Source organism: Schistocerca gregaria, chromosome X, assembly GCF_023897955.1.
Source record: "Schistocerca gregaria isolate iqSchGreg1 chromosome X, iqSchGreg1.2, whole genome shotgun sequence".
Taxonomy (NCBI): Eukaryota; Metazoa; Arthropoda; class Insecta; order Orthoptera; family Acrididae; genus Schistocerca; species Schistocerca gregaria.
The window spans coordinates 160,471,568-160,493,247 of record NC_064931.1 but is presented as its reverse complement, the minus strand read 5'-3'; the positions used below and the strand labels follow the sequence as shown (position 1 = coordinate 160,493,247).

General features: G+C 40.7%; 1 protein-coding gene across 7 annotated transcripts in view; it reads right to left on the bottom strand.

The window, feature by feature from the left end:
- Positions 1-21,680, bottom strand: part of LOC126298395 (ligand of Numb protein X 2-like) — a 524,161-nt gene that overhangs the window by 352,741 nt on the left and 149,740 nt on the right. Inside the window, exons 1-2 of one of the 7 annotated variants that reach the window (XM_049989708.1) lie at positions 2,370-2,536; positions 180-215 (exon numbers count right to left, since the gene is read on the bottom strand). The exons of 4 other annotated variants lie outside the window; for them this stretch is intronic. The gene's annotated coding sequence lies outside the window, so the exon portion shown is untranslated. Of the gene's footprint in view, positions 1-179; positions 219-2,369; positions 2,537-21,680 lie in introns of those variants that run through there. 2 more of the 7 variants (XM_049989707.1, XM_049989709.1) reach the window with 2 other exon arrangements.

Genomic DNA, 21,680 nt, shown 5'->3' with positions numbered 1-21,680 from the left:
TTTCGTTTTAACATCCCCTCTCTGCCCTCCCTCTAACGAGATTACTCCAGATTTCACTCAGTCACACGTCACCTTCTCCCATGCAAACTACAAGAATATAAATGGTTTTCCAAAAAATATGGAGCCAAAAGACACTGAGGTCTGTGACGAAGAAGAAAAAAGTGAAATGTATAACATACTAAATTCGCTTCTGCTGGTACACTAACCGGCAACGTCTGAAAAAAAAGGAAAAAAATAATCATTAACAATTTGTATAGCGAGTTTTACGGGAACAAAAAATTAGTCAATAACATTCCTCTCATTCGTCCACAGCATTCGTAAACGACTATGTTTTTGTTGCACTTTACATTCATACTGATCAAACAATCGTTTTAACCAATGTGCTTCATACTAAATTTTTTTTTTTTGATAGGTCCTGCCTTGAGCAAACACAATTATTTTTCTTCTTATTTACCCAGACGTTTGGTTGAAAGTACAGCATTTCCATTTTTTGTTTTTTGTCAAATAATAGGACAAATTGGTTTTTACTGTCTCTATACATAAAGAATTTCAGTGTTTACGTAAGGTATTCACAAAGAAACAGTTAAAAAAATTGTAAGCTGCTGATACATGCCGTGGTTTCTGTAGCTTTCTTTACTTTGCAGAATAGCTTTTTTTTTTTTTCAACTTTGTCATCAGTAATCATACCGAACTTAATATAGATAACTTATTTACTACGAAAATTACGCATGGAATGTTAAATTGCTGATTTTACATTATTTTACTCTAACGAATACATCAACAGTTTAACATTCCAGATGTAATTTTGGATGTAAATAAGTTCTCTATATTTAATTCTCTATGGCTACAGATTCCAAACTTAAAACGAATAATAGCCATGATGCAAGGTACATAAATATAAAGAAACCACACACCTTATTAACACGGTACAATTTAAAATAATCTGTATCAACTTGCGAATGCTTTATTTAAAAACTGAAATTGTATTTGTATGGAGACTAAGAATCATTTTTCCCGTCATTTGATTGAAAAACCACACACACACACACACACACACACACACACACACACACACACACGTAGAATGAAACAATGAAGATGCTGCATCATCAGCAACATTTGTCTGGCTAACAAAGAAAAAAAATGTGTTTGTTGAAGACGGAACCTACATAAACAGAACTTTATCCTTAAGCGAACACGGATAAAGGAATGAGCTTGAACCTCAAGATGAATCCTTCACACTAGGCAGTTTACAGCTTTAGAGCAACAGCTTTTCTTGCATCAATGACGGATTGTCCAATATTTTATTTGCATTCATATAGATATTAACGAAAACAAAGTACGACTGAAAATGAGAACTGTACCATCAATTCGTCAAATTAACAAACTTTAGTATTTAAACCCATAATGTCACATAATTCAGCAGCAAAGCGACAATAATAAATCAGAACAAAACCAATAATAATAATAATATTATTAATAATAATAATTTTCTTGTTAAATAACGCTCTAGGTGTATTACTGTTTTTTTTTACAAGTGCGGAATGAAGAGCTATCGTGCCATATACAAAATAAACTTGCTTAAGAGCAGTTCAAGGAAATCTGGAGACGTTACGAAATGTAATATACGAACAAAACAACACTTGTAACGGAAAGCGTCTGCAAAGAGCAGAGCAGGGCTTCTAAGACGCCAAGCATTACATACGGTCTCAATGAACGCGCTGTTTCACTATCTTCGAAATAATGAAGCACTCCTGATCAGCATTAATACTGCGACACAAATAAGAACCAGTTTCTTCTCATCGAGAATATAAAAGGTACTGCTCGCAATAAACGTATAGCCACGACGCAAGCTTCTGGAGAATTGAATTTAAAACGTTGTCCTGCGAAGGTTTCATACATCATTCGCAGCATCAAGACTATTCCGTAGTAAAGAAAATGGCTGAAACCTAAGTTTTGTGCATGTTTCAAAATTAATATGCACGATTTTAACAGACTAGCCCAGGTAACAAACCACATACAAAATCAACAATTTGGACGCAATAAAGCAAATATTGCTGATGGGAGAGTGAATACCGCGTTAGAAATAAAAATCTCGGTGTTGGTTACTTGAGAAACCATACTTCAGATCAACAACGGATTATCGAAATATATACATCATTTTATCCGATGAGTATTACACAAGCTTGGTCTAAAGCAAGTGGATTATCATCACGGACCGCAGAGAAAACAAATATGAACATGGTGACCACCCGATTAAAAATTCCGCCAATCACCTGTATGACATTGTGTAAATCCAGGACATCGACTTGCTTCGAAAAAGACAAAAATTAATGGTATCTTTAAAAAGAGCCATGCAGTGATCGTACCACGGCCTAAAATAGGCCTGCGTATAACATCCATAGCGCGATGAGCAGGACAAGTAGGATGAAGTATGTAGTGAACAAACTCTGGGTTTCGGCCTGGGGCATGTTTGTTGAGCGCTGAGTTGCACACCGAGAGATACAAGCGACCAGCGTGTACTAGCGGCGCGTCGACGCCGCTCCCGCCGCTACCCACGTTAACACCCACGCCTGGCCATGTCTAAAAATGAGTGACCACCTCTTTGGACAGCTGCCCAATTCCCGCCCGAAAATATGAGCTTCAGCAAATAGCACCACAGCTCGCGGCCATTTTGACCCGCCCCTACCCAGTTTCACCGAATAACACACTCAGCTAGATTCTTCGATTACAGGAAATAAGTTTCCGTTATAACGGAAATCGACGAAGCTGAGAGGCATGTACGACCACTACTCTGCACTTGTCACCTACACGAACACGCATATCCGTGAAACTTATTGCAATATGTGGGCAATATAGTTTCTATTGGCAGTCACAAGGACGTATCAGTACTACAACAAGGAAGTTTATAGCAACAGACGATGTTACCGTTACCAGCTCATTCATGTTACAATAAATCTGCATAATCCTCTACATAGTTATTACGTTTACGTTCTCATTCATGCTGCACAAACTTCAGAAAGGAGTAAAGGTATCATTACCAATTTTTTTTTTTAATGCTCTATTGGGGTGAAATTGAACTAACTGCATAACACAAAAAATGGTTCAAATGGCTCTGAGCACTATGGGACTTAACTTCTGAGGTCATCAGTCCCCTAGAACATAGAACTACTTAAAAATAACTAACCTAAGGACATCACACACATCAATGCCCGAGGCAGGATTCGAACCTGCGACCGTAGCGGTCGCGCGGTTCCACACTGTAGCGCCTAGAACCGCTCGGCCACCACAGCCGGCTGCATAACAGAACGCTGATGCTGCATGAAAATAAATTTTAACTGGTAGTGAATATTGTTTTCGCACGTAAACGGGCCCGTTACACAAATCTTGCAAGTGGTTCGTTCACACTGCGGAAACTAACTAAAATTTTAAAATTTAGAACTTAACGATTTCTTGCTTAAGCATGTAATTACCGTTGGTCACCGTGGAGGGCGTTACCGTCTGCCCACATGTTGTCGGCCGTTATTTAAGCTCATGCAGAGAACCAACCATGCATAGTTACAAACCGTGCACAGGCAGGGTGATGACTCCAGCGAGCGACTAAATGGGTATAAAAATCTGTTTATTTATGTAACTTTGACTAATTGCTTGTAGATTACGTACATGATTACTTACTAATATTATAACATTACGGTGTAAATTGCCTTGAAGATGACCCCTTCGCGGGTTGAAACCGGTTGGTGACAAAATAAATAATGCGATTGTGACTGTCATTTTGAATAATTGCACAATAATGCTACTATAGCTAGACCAGTGTTAATCAACCTGGCCCCTACAGCCCAGCAGTGGGCGGTACAGCATTCATGGCGAGTTTAAAAAAAGTTATCACTGTATTTCCATAAAATTTTGACTTAAAGTATTTGGTAAGCAATTGTTTTTACATGATTTCACCTACTGTAACTGTAATTTATACATTTCATAAAGTAAAACCACAACTCTACGTTACAAATCACCATTACTATGGAATCGGTGCGCGGTTAGAGCATTTTATTACTAACAGACTTAAGAAAAACTGGGCGGTCGGTATAAAAAGTTGACTACCCTGATCTGTACCATAATTTAGGAAGGCATCATTTACAAACTAGCCTGATTTATTCGCACTTAATTACCAGTACGGCAGATTGAGGAGCAGGCAGTGTCGAAATGTTTGTTTAGCAGCGACAGACAGTAGCAAAGACAAGCTGCGTCTTAAGGACGAGCCTCAAAACCGGTGGTTATGTTAAAACATGAATTATATATGTAACACAGGAGAAACTAAGCTTACGATAAACGGAGATGAAAATCTGTAACTCTAACAATCATTTTATTACAGCCTGTAATAGAGCTGCCAACTTTATCATAACTCTTCTTTTAATTCTACACTTCCTGATAAAATAAGTGAAGCGTCCAGAAGATACCGTCGGATGTCAACGTAACATAGTACACGTACACACAATCGGTGGGTGTGTAAATGATTGAAGCTGCGATTCTCCGTGACATGTAGAGTGCTTTAGTATCGTTCGCGTTTAACGTTACCACGCCTAATAGGGTACGGAAACAAACAGCGTCAGATGTTGAATGAGACGGAGATACCGCGCTCTCGTGTGAGACACTGACAGAATTTGTAAGGGACCTCACTGTGGATCTCAATCTGGCCGGGGCGTTATTATGTGGCACTGGAGCGATGTTGGTATCCATAAGAACGTTAGGGCAAGGCATACTCGTCATTAAGGTTTCAGTCGACAGCGTCTGCAGGGCCGCCGTACTGTGCACCAAACACATGGTATCCATGTAAATAAGTTATACACAACTGCAACCAGTCACTTTTTTTCAATAATAATGCATTATTACATGAGCCGGTTTTCGAACCCTTTCAGGTTCATCTTCACATGATTTCGGGTGGATCCGGGAAGTTACATCATTACTGGTAGTAGCATAATGCTGGGAGCCGGTCGCTGTGGACGAGCGGTTCTAGGCGCATCAGTCCGGAACCGCGCGACGGCTACGGTCGCAGGTTCGAATCCTGCCTCGGGCACGGATGTGTGTGATGTCCTTAGGTTAGTTAGGTTTAAGTAGTTCTAAGTTTTAGGGGACTGATGACCTTAGATGTTAAGTCCCATAGTGCTCAGAGCCATTTGACCCAAAGCCATAATGCTGGGTGCTGGTTCTATGGCAGAAAGATGGGCCACACTTTAATGTATCGCCATGACTATAGCTTATCTGTCGATATGGATGTAAATTTAGTTTTTACTTATTGCGACAGTATAGGCGGCTTTTTTCGTATCTGTCTGCACCCATTTTGATGTCCAGAACACTTTCACACGAACTATGTTAGTTTACACTTTGACAGTGACACTTAACCAGCACCCAGCATGCGCTTTACAACTGTTGCTTGTAACAAAGATCTTGACAGAGAGATATGGCATAAGCCAACTTTGTACAGAGATGTAATTTGTCGTTCTTTACATGTGTTAAAGTCGATATAAGGGCAAGTATTTTAATCGGAATGACGATAACATGAGAGCACAAGATAAAATAATAATAATTACTGCAAGAACAAATTTCTAGTATAATATATTTGTCCAATGAATACCCGTTTACCAACTGCATTTCTTCTTGGTGCAGAAATTTTGGCCAGTAATGTATATGCAACATTTCCAAAAAAATTATAAACAACAGTATTCGCGTCAGCCCACAATATAAATAAACCTAAGAATGTAATACTTGGAAATCTCTGGCTGCCTTGAACAGTCTTCCAAAGCTTAAACGCAACTTCAGTGTTCCATATCTGACAGACTGCATGCAGCAATTTGACTGCTACAGTGATGGAATTAGTTACTGACGGCTCCATTAAATTTCGGGTGTGCAGCCGCATAAATTCCACTTCTGCTTCTGATATTTCGGCGGTGTACCGTTTAGCCATGTTCAGAATGAGCCGAATGACTGACGCTCCAGCACGTGCTCAGTCCTTTTAAACTGGGGGACCGTACCACTGCGCATGGGGCCACAGACACACAAGGCGACAGAGAAGTTGACCGGAGGCGAAGAGCTACAACATACGCACGAATTAGATCTGTCGCTGCGCGGTCTGGGATATCAATGTAAAACTGCGAGCGGTACTGTGGTAACGTCTTTGTAAGTTTAGTATAGGAAGTGCTCGATTCCACGTTTTATCCCAGCTGAAGCTGCTATCCCTTAATTAAATTCCTCGCCAACTGAATTTCAGTTGCTTGTTTTACAACTGAGTACCAGAAAGATGAATTCGAGGCTACAATTTCGACGTTATCGTACACAATAGTGCGTCCAGTGTCAATACAGTGCTCTGCCACAGCCGACTTACTAGGTTGTAAGAGCAGACTGTATCTGCGGGGCTCTGTGGACCTCTCATGGACTGTACGTGTCGTCTGTCTGATACACGAAAAGGCCACACTCACAGGGGATGTTGTAAACTCCAGGCTTCCAAAGCACCAAACCATCTTTAATGGAATCCAGGAGCGCTGCTGTATTTGTAAGAGGGCGAACAATCAATTTTACTTTGTGATTGCTGAGAATCCGTCCTATTTTTGACGATAGACTTCCCACATATGGCAGGAGAGCCATGGATTTAAAACTTTCCGTGTCTCCTTCTCCATGCCCGACGTTGGTTTCATTCGTAGTGCCTCACGTATATACTGTGCAGAATACCCGTTGGCTTCAAAAACACTCTTCAAATGTAGAATCTCGTCCTCTAGATAATGTGTGCTCTGTACCAGCGTTAAGAGAACACTCATCGCCTGGGAAGAATAGTGGCAGCTATATGCACATAAATATAAATCCGTAAGCGTTGATATCCGATATACTGCACGTCCAAAGTGCCGTCATCCTTAAGTCGTACCAAATCCAACAATGGAAGGCATCCCTCTTTTTCAACGTACATTGTAAACTGGATTTGTCTATGGATGGAATACAGACAATTTAAAAAGTCTAGTAATTTATCTTCACCATGGGGCCACACTACAATTGGGTCATCAACATACCTCCAAAGTAATGTGGGCGCTGTTTCCTCGACGATCCCCACAAACAAGTTGGCCACCAAGAGCGACAAGGGACTACCTACGGAGAACCTGTTAGCCTCTTCAAAACATTCGTTATTAAATAAAAAGTATGTCGAGGTCGTGGCATGTTTGAACACAGCTGAAATCTTTTTCCGCTTTCTCTTGGAATATTTTTGCTGGCAGAAAGTGATAAGATGTAAGTAGGACCCTGTTCTTACAGGCGCAGTTTCATCTAATTACGACTTTATCCCTGACCCCAATAAGATTACAACTTAATTAATTGGCCTCTTATGTAATTGCGCGCTCTGTCCCGACCCTCGATCTCACCCCTCCACCCGCCCCCTAGTGACTCGGTGGGCACGAGGAGTAAAACAGAGATTGAGTATAGGCACCTTTCGGTAAATGTGGCTCCTGAGCCCGGACTCCGCGTGGAGTGTCATTTCGTACACAGCAGAATGAAAACCGTATTAAACGCCACTGATTTCTTATTACAAAGAGCCTACGTTTCTCACAAAAAACGAAACGGCAATAACATACTACTGTTACTAGCATAAACTTCCCGTACCTGAAAGTGGAAACCATCTCTCCCGAAAAAACCTATCACATCATTTGCATCAGTCCTTCTGATTTGGAGGGAAACACCCAAAGGATATACCGCAGATTGACGTATAAACTCTTGCAAAGCCATACCTCTACAGTACTATGACGTGATAAAAAGAACATGGTCGTTCTCATATCGCTTGAGAATAAAACAAAAAGAAAGTAATGTTTCCAACCGAAGATACTGTGTGAGTGTGTGTGTGTGTGTGTGTGTGTGTGTGTGTGTGTGTGTGTGTGTGTGTGTGTGTGTGTGTGTGTGAGAGAGAGAGAGAGAGAGAGAGAGAGAGAGAGAGAGAGAGCGCACGCGCGCGTGTGTATCACAGCACTACAAAATACACACCTAGAGAAGGCTAAACAGCATCTCAAACATTGACAGAGAAGGTTGCATAACTACTGACATCAACCGATGAACACTTTGGTTGGTGGTTACTAAAGGACAGTCTTGTTACCGACATTGGCAGAATAAATTGCACCGAAATTGACACGCTCTTTAACAAGAAGAAGCATCCCATTACATATCCCGTTTTTGCGATAACATTACGATAGTTAACTTACGTGATCAAATGGGGAACTTTTTTGCAGCTACGCGCAGGCGACTACTATCTTTGGACATAATGCAACATTTTGCTGGGATTTCTAATTAAATGCAGACGTATGCCAACCTAATATCAACTAACGGTTTCTCCATGGAGGAAGACTGCCGGGAAAACTGCAGCAATGTGACTCGAGACAATGATAGAGTTGGGATTGACTTTTGTTTAACGATCTTGGGCTCAAGGTGTATTGTAAAGATATATAACAAATCACAAGCGTGGGAGTGAACAAAGTTACTGGTAACCACCCTATAGATTTTATATCGTGTGCAAATACGCGGCTACGATAAATTTTTACGTCTTCCTTGACTAAAGGACATGGAATTACCAGGCTGGAGGCCTTAATATATAGTTACAGAATGGATCGTGTGCAAGACTGTTTAAGCGTATTAAACACCAACAAACAGAAATTGCAATGGGCTCCGTGCCAACCACTTCCATGTGGCATCAGTTAAGGAATAGCTTACAAAACATCTGCTGGGCGGTGTTTAATAACGTTCTGCAGGAGCAGTAAGAATACTCGAAAATTGAATGGTGTACAAATGAACCTTCCAGACACTCTGAAGACCAAGAAAAGCTTGTAAATTACGTTCTGTCTGTATGTAATTTAATTATTTAGCTGTGGACTATGTGGATATTCTTAACACTGACTCAGCCAAAGACGATGTCATTGTTACACTGAAGTGGAATATTAAAGCAGGAGGAAACAGATTTCTTACAGTCCAGAAAATCTTTCTCCACAATACCGTCAAATGTGGATATTTCCGAATTGAGATTTACTCCCATAAATAATGTTACGCCACAAGTCTTAAGAACCAATGTACCGAGCAGACGTAAGCCATTACAGAAATTACCCCTTTTAGTGCTGTTAATGTATACGAAAAATAAAGCAGGAAAAAACGGAAACGGAAGTATATGCTGAAAACAACAGCCACGAAGTAGGAGGAATATAATCACCTACTAGACAAAAAAAAAAGAAGAATCAGAAGCCAGTGCAGATGTACAGGCAGGTCTAACATATTACTTTAAACATAGAGTATGGAGAAGTCTGGACACAAGTGGAGAACATAAGACATCTGTATTTGCCGTAAGCGCTCATAAGTTGGAGCACTGGGCGATAGAATAGTGGACTCAATAACGTTTACTGCATTAAAGACCACACGGAAAATCTGGTTATATAGTGCCACTCCCTTGTGGATCAGTGCTTCGAGGTGTAACACCCTACCAGCGCTGCTACAGGCAGTTAAACTGTCTTTTTGTGTATACACCATTACTCCCCAAGCCAAAACACCTACGTGGGCAGTAAATCTAGCCGTATACATACATACTGACTGTAGCGTTTCTGTGGTTGTGTTCCGCAATCAAAGACCTATAAGTGTGCATGTCCACCGCGAAACCACACTAGAAAATCGGAATCATCTCTCGGAAAGAGCCATGCAGGCGTTAACTTAATTCCAGTTTAGACTTGTCCGGGCGGGTATTCGTAGGTACTGTACGGTCGTTTTAATGTCAATAGTGTAGTCGTGGGCCGTGACACATTCGGGTAATACCATTAGAGCAGACTTGATTTATGCTGGTGAAAAGTATAATCGTTACCAGTGTGTTCCTTCAATTGTTATATTTACCGATACAGTTTTATTAGCAAAAAAAGCATTATTTAGTAGCAAAAACACACCCTACTTGTACTCATGACAACAACAATAGTAATAATAATAGTAATAATAATAATAATAATAAACATTAGGTGTAAAGCGTTGGACGATATGATTTTACCAGAAAATCACCTTTTCCTGCTTCGCATATATTGTTAGAACTTCCAACATCATCTGAAAACGAAGTAAAAATCAGCTAATATCAGACAGCGTCAATCTTAAAGCTTCTGAGAGGGGAAGGCTCTATAAATGATGTTAAATTTTTTTATCGTTATCTTCTAAGGCGGTGGTAAAAGCGACGTCTTATTCGATAAAAAGTCTGGAATGCATGAATGTGATATTTTCCTCTGATATGACTCTACAGGAGTGTAATCTGTCAAGGGACCGTACTTGTATAATTAAGTTACAGAGCACGATAATTGTTTTCCATATATATTAAGCTAAGCTGGTATACGTCTCGGGCTGCTAAGTAAATCCAGTAATCCAGTTTTTGCAGTTTCATGAGCCTGTTGGCTACACTTTGTGGCAGTGACACTCTTCCTGTTGATGCAACACACACTGTTCTAAGTAGAAGACTCACGAGAAAACCAATAACGTATTGCTGGACTTCGTGGTAGTCGATTCCATCAACACACTAGTATTATCGGGCAACACTGTTTTCGCGTGGAACACTACTGAGAAGTGACATTTCGCGAAATAGCAGAGAAATTAGAGATCGACAGGCGTATTCCTCTTTCCAGCACGGTTTTTGTGAGTGGCACAAGACATTGTACTGAGTGAGTTTCTTCGGAAGAGACACGCGATGTTCTGTTGTAAACAATGAGAGACCTAGTGTTCGGACAGACTTTTACGATGAATCTGTACGTCTAATGTTTGTTCAGAAATATATGCGTATTATAAGCACTGGACATTCAGTAAAACAGCATTCTATGAAAGTATTTTTTTCGCAATAATTATAGCCTGAATCTATTAAACCAACTCAGTAAGTGTCTCAGACTGTCGATCAGATCACTTAACGCTTGAGTCTGGAACCGCGCGACCGATACGGTCACAGGTTCGAATCCTGCCTCGGGCATGGATGTGTGTGATCTCCTTACGTTAGTTAGGTTTAAGTAGTTCTAAGTTCTAAGGACTGAGGACCTCAGATGTTAAGTTCCATTGTGCTCAGAGCCATTTCTTTTGAGATCACGTAACATATCTCGAAAATCCGAAACATGTTACTTATGCGATAATAATAGATTGAAAAGCTAATCGTAGGTGTTTAATTATAACACCATAGTGACGTTAGCGCTGCTGTATGGTGGAGCCGCAGCACATCTGGACGTTATTTCAACCAGCTATAGCTGCGAGTGCATAATCATGAAGCCTGCTTTCCCAGTCTTTGTAAAGGGGCACTTTTTATATTATTGACGCTATCAAAAAGTCTTTGGGGAGGTATTGCATTCCATACCGGTTTACAACGTATAGGCAATCGTGAACCTATAGACAGTCCACAGTAGAGCTGTCAGCATCGCTGTTTGGCAGCACAGATAACTAATTTCCAGGTGAAATAACTATAACTATAGATATACACAGTACGGCGTTATAATCCATAATTGAGCATGATTATACGGAATGTACGCACAGCCACACAAGTTGTAATGTCCCCACAGCAAAAACCCTCTGCCACGCACCAATTAATCATTTTCAATCAAACCATCCATATGCATTCACTTTGGAAAAGTTATCTGATCTGATTTTCTCGTAATATATACGGCGATAGCTCGTCGACGCCAGAGTATTTTCTAGTGCATTTATTCTTTGAAATAACAGAGATGCATATATGCATTCTCCATGGTTGTTAGAGTGGTAACGAGGACAGCTCCTGGAGTATCTGTTGAGGGATTGACGTGTTTCTGACAGATACATATTCTGTTTTTCTTCTCGCTAAAGCGAGCCAATTACCATTCGTGCAGTTGCAGTTTTGAAGACAAAGAGAATGTAAAAGGAAAATAATTAAGGCGTGGAATCACCGGAAATGTGGACATGTAATGGAGATGGATTTAATACACGATTTCCTCCATCAATAAGGTTTGTGACTTTTTTGTTCTGGAGTGAATGAACGAATGAGTTTTTTCTGAATCATTTGTTGATCACGTTGGCCCTGTAATTAGTGGGGAAGTTTCAGCTGTGTCGAAGAGAGACTGCAATCACTGAGTCTTTGTTAAATCGCCCAAAAAGGCTTCGTACACATCTGGAATTCTCAATCTTTCGTAAAACGAACAAATTGTCCAAACGATTGATTCTCCCGACTGACTGCAGTGTTGAATAGTAATAATAAATGTAAAGATCTCTTACAGCAAGCCAGCCGCTGATTACCAAGACGAAGGACTCCACCAATGATTCTATTTGGCTGTTTCTGTTTATAAATATATAGATAAGGGAAAGAGCGAATGAAAATAGAGATAATACTAATTTTTCGCCTGTCTTATCACGGATCAGCCAAGAACTGGGGAGGAGGGGGGGGGGGGGGCTTACTTTACTGTATAGACTTATGTGTGAACGTGAATGGATCTTAAAGACAACATATACACGTCTATACAGACAAGACATTACACAGAGATAGCGGCTAGCTGTATTGATCATCTATTCTTAGATTAAAGAGACGGTAACTTAGTACCCGAACATTTAAAATGTTAAAAAGTCTACAGTATTTTTACTTTAATTCCCCGGAAGCCTGCCTCAGTACTCGTAAAAGTGTAAGACAAACACAGCAATGCGCCTTAGTAAGGCAATATGACCACCGCCAACAAATGAAAAGCATCAGGTCTTGATGATAACACTACCAGTCACGGCATCTTCTGGTCATACCTTCTAAATGTGGTTGTAATCACACTATCTTATGAGCATGATGTGATGTGAGTACACACCAGGGCATAGGTTGGACGGATGAGACTTCTTTTTCTGCATGCGAAACGCATACTGTATGAAACCACTTTAAAGGCTGCCAGACTACTTTATAGCGAAGGAGTAACTGTTTCTGTAAATAATAACGTATGGAGGTAAAAGATGTTTAACCGAGGATGGAGACAACCGGTCCCAGGGTGACAGAGCTATCAAAAGAGCCTATGAAACAATACCTGCTATGTCTGTGAATTCGGACGTCTCTCTTACCAGCGCGCATTCAGTTTCTTAAAAAATATGCGTCTAAAGCAGTATATTCTCCAACACCCTGTAGCAGTATTTACAACCGTACACACACACACACACACACACACACACACACACACACACACACACACGGTAATGAAAACCCTCTGGAAAGAAGGGATACACAAATAAAAGTCTGTTTTAATGAGTGAATTTCTACCAGTTTAAGCCAGAACTGAATCTTATAGTAGGGAGCAAAATGAATAGCGTGTTTTGCCCTGTTCGCCTGAAATCTTTGCCAGTCACTTCCATGTAGTATCAATTAACGACCAACAGCTACTAAATGTCGTTTTTTAACATCGTTCTGCAGTTTGCCTACTGAAATAATCAGCTCCATTGCATGGTTAGTGCGTTATGTACCTGAAAAAATCCTTTCTCAACGTTTTCGTACAGATCTCTGTCAGTTTTTGGAGTCAGATGGGGCTGTGATTCTAATAGATCTCTCCAGAGCCAGGGGATCTACTTCACCCTCCAAGGGCTAACGCTAAAACACGCACGTACATGCACTGGGCGTTTACGGTATTCGGTTGTAAAAATGCTTAGCTGTATTACGCTATATTCCTGTGTTGGCCTCCTTCAGTGGCGGCTTTCGAAAGGTGGAATCCGATCGCTTTAAGTAACGATAAAAAGATTTACTAATATCTTTTACACAGACTTCCCCTCTCCGAAGCATCAGGCAATGGAAATCAAACGGCAGGGTTCCTACGAACGAAAATACGAGTACAATGTCTGAAGCATACATTCATTCAATTTATCATGAACGTAGTAGATACATATAAGATATAAAGAGTCATGACGGAATCACACGGATTCTTTCATAACACATGAAACAAAATAAGGCGTTTGCATATTCTGGTTGGAAATTGGTATAGACACACTCTCTGTCCTGTCGTGTTACTGCAATGTTAGTGCTTTGTCCAACCTTTGTTCTTGCTATTTACCTCAAATATTATCTTCGGCATTGATTTTGGTACGGTTTGTCGTTCATGCAGTGAAATTGTCGCCAGCTCTTCTCATGTTGCTCTTTTCACCACAAATACGGCCTCAAATTGCCTTCCATTGCGATAAACAGCCTTGTAATTCTTCCCGAAAGGTTTACACGGAGTTCAAATCCAGGCTAAGTGCAGTCAGGGCAAGACACCGATGTCTTTATCTCCCAACCACTTTTTTTTTTGTAGCAGAAACATGCACAGATGCATTATGTTGTTGAAACATTAGACTTTCGACGCCTAGGTCTTTGTAAATTCTAATCAATTCCGTCTCTAGCATCTCAGTGTAAATGCTGGAATGTGTGATTTACCTTTAACGCACAAGGCTGCCCAAATCGTAACACTTCCACCGGCAAAATTTCTGCTCATTCTTACCCGCTGCTCTGTTCTCAGACCATGTCGATAATATTTAAATCCATACAGCCCATCTAAATTAAAATACTTATCGTTACCGTATATCACTTTATTCCTTTCTCAAGTCCATGACATAAGTTTTACAGCAAACTCCATTCTAGTCTGTTTATGTTTGGGTGTTAGAGCAGATTTCTGCAGTCCTTTCTTGAATACACGATGTCTATCATTTGACAAAATTTGTCTTACACGTCTGGCCGTTACTGGCAACTGTAAAACAACAAGAAGTCAAGGAGAATAACGGTTTATGGTCCTTGCTTTGGGCGAAAGTAACAATTCTAATGACTCAGATAATTTTCTGCTTTGCGCATATTTTCCGTTGTGTCCATATCGTGCGCCCAATCTAACGAAATTATCAATCGCTCTACTTGAATGGTTAAACTTCTCGGCTATTTTACGATTAGAGACGCCCATTTCCTTCTACACACCGATTTTTGCTTTTTCATCACATAATAACTGTCTTACGCAACCAATGTCACAGTGCTGGTTCATGTACACAAGTACTGTCACTAGTGGTGTCTGTTTCCCATCTGAAAAAAGGGGGGAGGGGGGGGGGGGGGGCACGTACGCACACCTTAACATCGCACACAGCCGACTGCCTTTATAACAAGTTCCACTCTCCACCACCTGAATCGATGTCTTGCTATATACTGTACTACTGACATCAATTGCGATACCATTTCACTATATTTCTCCGTATACTGGACCTCATACCTTCGCATATACACTGTGCACTACTATTCCAAACGGCAATGTTAATTTGCCTACAAATATTCGCGCATTTATACAACTGCATTACATGATTTTTGCTTCGCATCACATGTTGTTGGAGTTCTAACAATACATACGAAGCAAGAAGAGATGAATACCCGGTAAAATCTTAGCGTCCAGCACTTTATTATTATTATTTTGTTGTTGTAATGAGTACAAGTAGGGTGTGTTTTTGCTACTAAAGAATTATTTTTTTGCTAATAGATTGTGTCGGTAAACACAACAATTGATGGGAACACAATGGTAACGATTCTATTTGTCACCGGTATAAATCAAGTCTGCTATAAAGGTATTACCCGAATGTGTCGCGCCCCACCACTACACTACTGGCATTAAAACAGCCGTACAATACCTACGAATACCCGTCCGGACAGGTCTAAACTGGAATTATGTTAACGCCCGCATGGCTGTTTTCGAAAGATGATTCAGATTTTCAAGTGAGGTTTCGTGGTGGACACGCACGCTTATAGGTCTCTGACTGTGGAACACAAACACAGAAACGCTACAATCAGGTGGTATCGCTGTCACATTAGTATGTAGGTGGATCAAAACAAAATGTCCAGACACTCTGTGACCAAAATGGTACTGAAACAGAGGATGACAGACTAAAGGCCAAAATACTAAATGTCTTTTTCCAAAGCTGTTTCACAGAGGAAGACTGCACTGTAGTTCGTTTTCTAGATTGTCGCACACATGACAAAATGGTAGATATCGAAATAGATGACAGAGGGATAGAGAAACAATTAAAATCGCTCAAAAGAGGAAAGGCCGTTGGACCTGATGGGATACCAGTTTGATTTTACACACAGTACGCGAAGGAACTTGCCCCCCTTCTTGCAGCGGTGTACCGTAGGTCTCTAGAAGAGCGTAGCGTTCCAAATGATTGGAAAAGGGCACAGGTCATCACCGTTTTCAAGAAGGGACGTCGAACAGGTGTGCAGAACTATAGACCTGTATCTCTAATGTCGATCAGTTGTAGAATTTTGGAACACATATTATGTTAAAGTATAATGACTTTTCTGGAGACTAGAAATCTACTCTCTAGGAATCAGCATGGGTTTCGAAAAAGATAGTCGTGTGAAACCCAGCTCGCGCTATTCGTCCACGAGACTCAGAGGGCCATAGTCACGGGTTCACAGGTAGATGCCGTGTTTCTTGACTTCCGCAAGGTGTTTGATACAGTTCCACACAGTCGTTTAATGATCAAATTAAGAGCAAATGGACTATCAGACCAATTGTGTGATTTGATTGAAGAGTTCCTAGATAACAGAACGCAGCATGTCATTCTCAATGCAGAGAAGTCTTCCGAAGTAAGAGTGATTTCAGGTGTGCCGCAGGGGAGTGTCATAGGACCGTTGCTATTCACAATACACATAAATGACCTGGTGCATGACATCGGAAGTTCACTGAGGCTTTCTGCAGATGATGATGTGGTTTATCGAGAGGTTGTAACAATGGAAAATTGTACTGAAATGCAGGAGGGTCTGCAGGGAATTGATGCATGGTGCAGGGAATGACAATTGAATCTCAATGTAGAAAAGTGTAATGTGCTGCAAATACATAGAAAGATAGTTCCCTTATCATTTAGCTACAAAATAGCAGGTCAGCAACTGGAAGCACTTAATTCCATAAATTATCTGACAGTAGGCATTAGGAGTGATTTAAAATGGAACGATCATATAAAGCTGATCGTCGGTAAAGCAGATGCCAGACTGAGATTCATTGGACGAATCTTAAGGAAATGCAATCCGAAAACAAAGGAAGTAGGTTACAGTACACTTGTTCGCCGACTGCTTGAATACTGCTCAGCAGTGTGGGATCCGTACCAGAAAGGGTTGATAGAAGAGATAAAGGAGATCCAACGGAGAGCAGCGCGATTCGTTACAGGATCATTTAGTAATCTGCGAAAGCGTTACGGAGATGATAGATTAACTCCAGTGGAAGACTCTGCATGAGAGACGCTCAGTAGCTCGGTACGGGCTTTTGTTGAAGCTTCGAAAACATACCTTCACCGAAGACTCAAGCAGTATATTGCTCCCTCCTATGTATATCTCGCGAAGAGACCATCAGGATAAAATCAGAGAGATTAGAGCCCACAGAGAAGCATACCGACAATCCTTCTTACCACGAACAATACGAGATTGGAATAGAAGCGAGAACCGATAGAGGTACTCAGGGTACCCTCCGCCACACACCGTCAGGTGGCTTTCGGAGTATGGATGTAGATGTAGATCTGTGAAACATGTATTTTTTTGTTAAATAAAGTGCATTTCGAACGCTATACCATGGCAGGGGGAGAGAGTAGTGCGCTGACGGCTGCAGCAGAGCACACAGCCAGGGCCTGCATCATCATCCTTCTTCTTCTTCTTCAATACGAGCTTGTACTCGATTTCTAATGGCTTCGTCATCGGCCTGATATTCAAACCTAACCTTCTTTCTTCCCTCTTTCGTAGTAATTTAATCGCTGATAATATTCCGAGAGCCAGCGAAGCATTGCCAAATCTTACTTTAATGTACGAAAACCGTAAGTTCCACCAAATCTACTACAAGGAAAGTAAATTCGAAACCACTGTCCACGATGCTGAAAAGTCATGATGCCAATGGAAAGGGAAGCCTGAGAGAATCCCTTTCGTCCCACCATCAGCGTTCGACGCTGCTGACAAAAAGGAAATTATTTTTTCTTCCTACTTCTTTTCGCTCTTCCCTTAGTTCCCAATGATGTTTTTAGCATTTTCAATAGATAAAAAATTTCAGTTTTCTTTTTTTACTCTATTTTTGGTCTACAGCATATACAGCAAAGCGCCGCCTACAAGTCTTCCTAATGATCAACATAGCGTTTCTTCCTTTAACTACAATCTGAAACCTTTCTTTTTATTATAACTTACACTCTTTACGAATAAAGATATTTATTAGGCAGCTTTTCTCTCTAGAACAGAGTAATAAATCGGTTCTCCCACGAGTGATGGACTAATAAAGTGGGTACGTAACCATTTGTGAAGATTGGTAAATGCGGGAGAGGTATAGGCACATTGTAGCTCGTGAGGTGTTCTCGAATAGTTTTATTGTTAAGAGCACTTTTGGACGAAATCGCTAATGAAGGCAGGAAATGGACTGTGAAAGATTTAGTAGCGGCCCTTAGGACGCGGTTAGACTTGGCTGTTAGTAACCTGTGCTAGCAGCAGCCCACACCGTCTCGAGGACAACATAGTAGCGAGAAGACGGTGACAAATAACTGTCGACGCCGGGCACAATTCAGCAACGGCGTGTTTCACTGTAAGTGACATGCCAGTTGCTAATGGCTCACTGAGAGGTTCGCCGCCAGCCATTCAGCTTACAGTCCGATGCCAGAAGTTGTTGCGAAACGGCCCGTAGACAGTGTCTGGCAGTTGTGGAGGCCGTTGCCTCCGTCGCCGGGCTAACACTGACAGGTATGTAGCGTGCCAACAGCTTCCTTTGGCCGGGGACCAATTTGCAGCTTCTGTGAGTACTTCTAATACCAATTACCCATTGATGACATGACTGATGGAAAACGAAAAAGGATAAAGACAGCCGAGCAAGAACGCAGTAAAGCATTATTTTTCGGTATTACACACCTACCACTGGTGCACTATTACTGACCGGTGCTGGTAATGAAGACAGTTGCAGAACTGAAATTTTCGGGCAGTCTACAAGAACACAATTTAGCTTATGCATTTATGTCTACGTGTCCCAAGCGTTAGTCCCGGTTAATCGACTGAAAGACCAACATTTAATTCAGAATACTATCGTGATTTGAAACACGTTATCCAAGCCTGATCCAGCAACGCAAAGTTTATTACAAAGCAGAATTATGATTATTTTCATTATATTATAAACTCACTGGGAAAAAAGTCTTGTTTTAGCTCCGAATGCACATGTATGACATGCTCCTGGCTCAAATAACGAACGTAGTGAAATATAACGATTCCAGCAACAACATTAAACAAGATGTCATAAAGAAAACTACCCTAGCTAACCATAACTATCGCGCTATGAAATGGAAGATTTGCTCTTTCACCGCAGAAGATATAAAAGTCTCATCAGTATCATTCTGAGAGCTTCATATGAAAATGGTTCTAATCAGCTACTTCGACTAACTACATGATATGGTAACGGACCTTCTAGCAAACACAGGACTCCCCAGCATAAATGAATGTAACAATGAAAATTCAGGTATCGCAGCACAAGTGGTTAATTAAGCTGAATATAATCACAAACAGAGAAACACTTTCTTCGTTTCTACAATTCAACCAAATTGAAGTTGCGATGTCAACTGCAGATATTTCGTTGTGGAGAGATCACTGCTCCAATCGTCACTTAAATTGTAACGTATTACGCAACGAATGCTGTGAAAGTGGCATATGTACAAGAAATAGGTAAGGAATGACTGAGAACCAAAGTAAGTTATGAGCAACATTAGTAATATGCTGAGGGGACTGATCTGACATAGACGAAGGCTTAAAGGCTGAAAGAGGGACGGAACGTTAAAAGAGTAAACATATCTCATGGATTTGGTTTCTCTGACTTCTGACGCGAGTACGTCACCTGTCAGCAGTCGTGTAAATTTTGTTCTGTTTTTCCCTGTTTAAAATGTAAAGTGTGGTGTTTCTGAGCTACAGATGGCAACAAGTCCTCATTTATCTAAACAGGTGCGGGAAACCGCTTAAACATTATATTTAATATGGTCGGTGTAGTATATCAGCGATCTTGAATTCGGCAAGTGGATTCGATCCGGGTGTGGCTATGTCCACGCACGCTGCACGTTATGCTACAAGAGCAGGCATCATAAATAATTGGCTACAGAAACGAAAAGCAATTCAGGCTTTTGGATAAGGTCCAAAGTCAAGTCAGAATTTTGCAGTGAGTGGAAAAAGTCAAGGCGAAGGGGAGGAAAAAGAAGAAGAAGAAGAAGATTACACCGAGACTCCAACCACGTCATCTGTTGTAAATACGAAGGGACAGAAGAAGTCAAAATTTTGCCATGAGAGGAAGACGTCAAGGGCAAGAGGCAGTGGAAGAAATTGACGACTCTGCAGGTACTCCAATCCCATTCAAACGCTCGAGGACTACATCAGTTGTAAAACCCACTGCATCAACTTGGGGCCAGTTGGAAAACTCAAGCTCGAAACCAAAAGAAGAAAATGAGTCTTTGGGTCCACATTTAGTAGTTTTTCTTTCAAATACAATAAATTGACCACTTGACTGTTTTAATGTTTTTTTTTTCTACCGAGTTAATAAATTTTACTGGTTCTCAAACAAATTTATGTGCTGCACAGACAGGCAATCATATTTTGAATGTTTACAATGATGAGTTATCCACTATCCTAGGAAAACTGATTCTCTCTGGTTATCGTAGGTTGCCAAGTTAAAGAATGTAGTGGCAGGAGGAATCTGAGAGCAGAGTAGCTTTCGTTTTAGAATCTATATGGTGAAACTGATTTTAAGATATCTTGCGACATATATGCTTGAATGACAACACACAAATAAATTAAGATGGGTATTCACAAAGTGAGGCAACTGCTCAACATCTAAATGACGCTTTCAAACAAGTTCCCTTTGGCAATGCAATTTCTTTTGATGATAGTATTGCACCACCGTTACGGGAAGCATGGGGCTGAAAAGTTTATGAAAGGCAAGCCAAGTAGATTTGGTTTCAAGTTGCAGGTTTTAACAAATTCTAATGACTGCATCACATATACAGAACCTTACAATGGCACACACACGAAAATACCTAAAACCGATCTTGGTCACGGTGGGACGTTGTGATTGGTTTGAGTCAGCATGGAGATATTTTAAAAATCTACTTGACAACTTGGTTACAGCTTTCCCGTTGCTGGAAGGACTATGTAGAAGAAACCTGGCTGCCACAGGGGCAATGCGAGATAACAGGGTTGGAAAGAAATTGAATTTAGAATTGAAGAATGAGTCTGGAAAATAAAGAAGAAAAATGTGTTTCAGTATCTAATGGCAAGTTGACAGCAATGAGACTGAATGACACTACAGTCTTGACAGTTCTATCCAACTGCAAAGTGTGGAAAGATTCACCAGACCAGAAAGAAAGGGAGTAGAAGTAAAAATAGCCGATGTTCTGAAACAAACTAATCTGCATATGGGAATAATTGATTTCCATGATCAATTCAAAGCTCTACAAAGGGCAAAAATGAGGAATAAGAAATGAATGTGGTCCCTAGTTGCTTGGGGTATTGATGTACGTTGCATACAAGGATGGTAGTTATATATCGAATGTTGGGAAACGATCTGTCTATCTTCAGTTTCCAGGCAAGTTGTTCTTCAAATTTTCAAAAGACATGGCACCCCAGGAGAACAACCTGGTCCATTATCAACATTTATTACATTAAATGACATAAGGCAAGCTAAAAAATA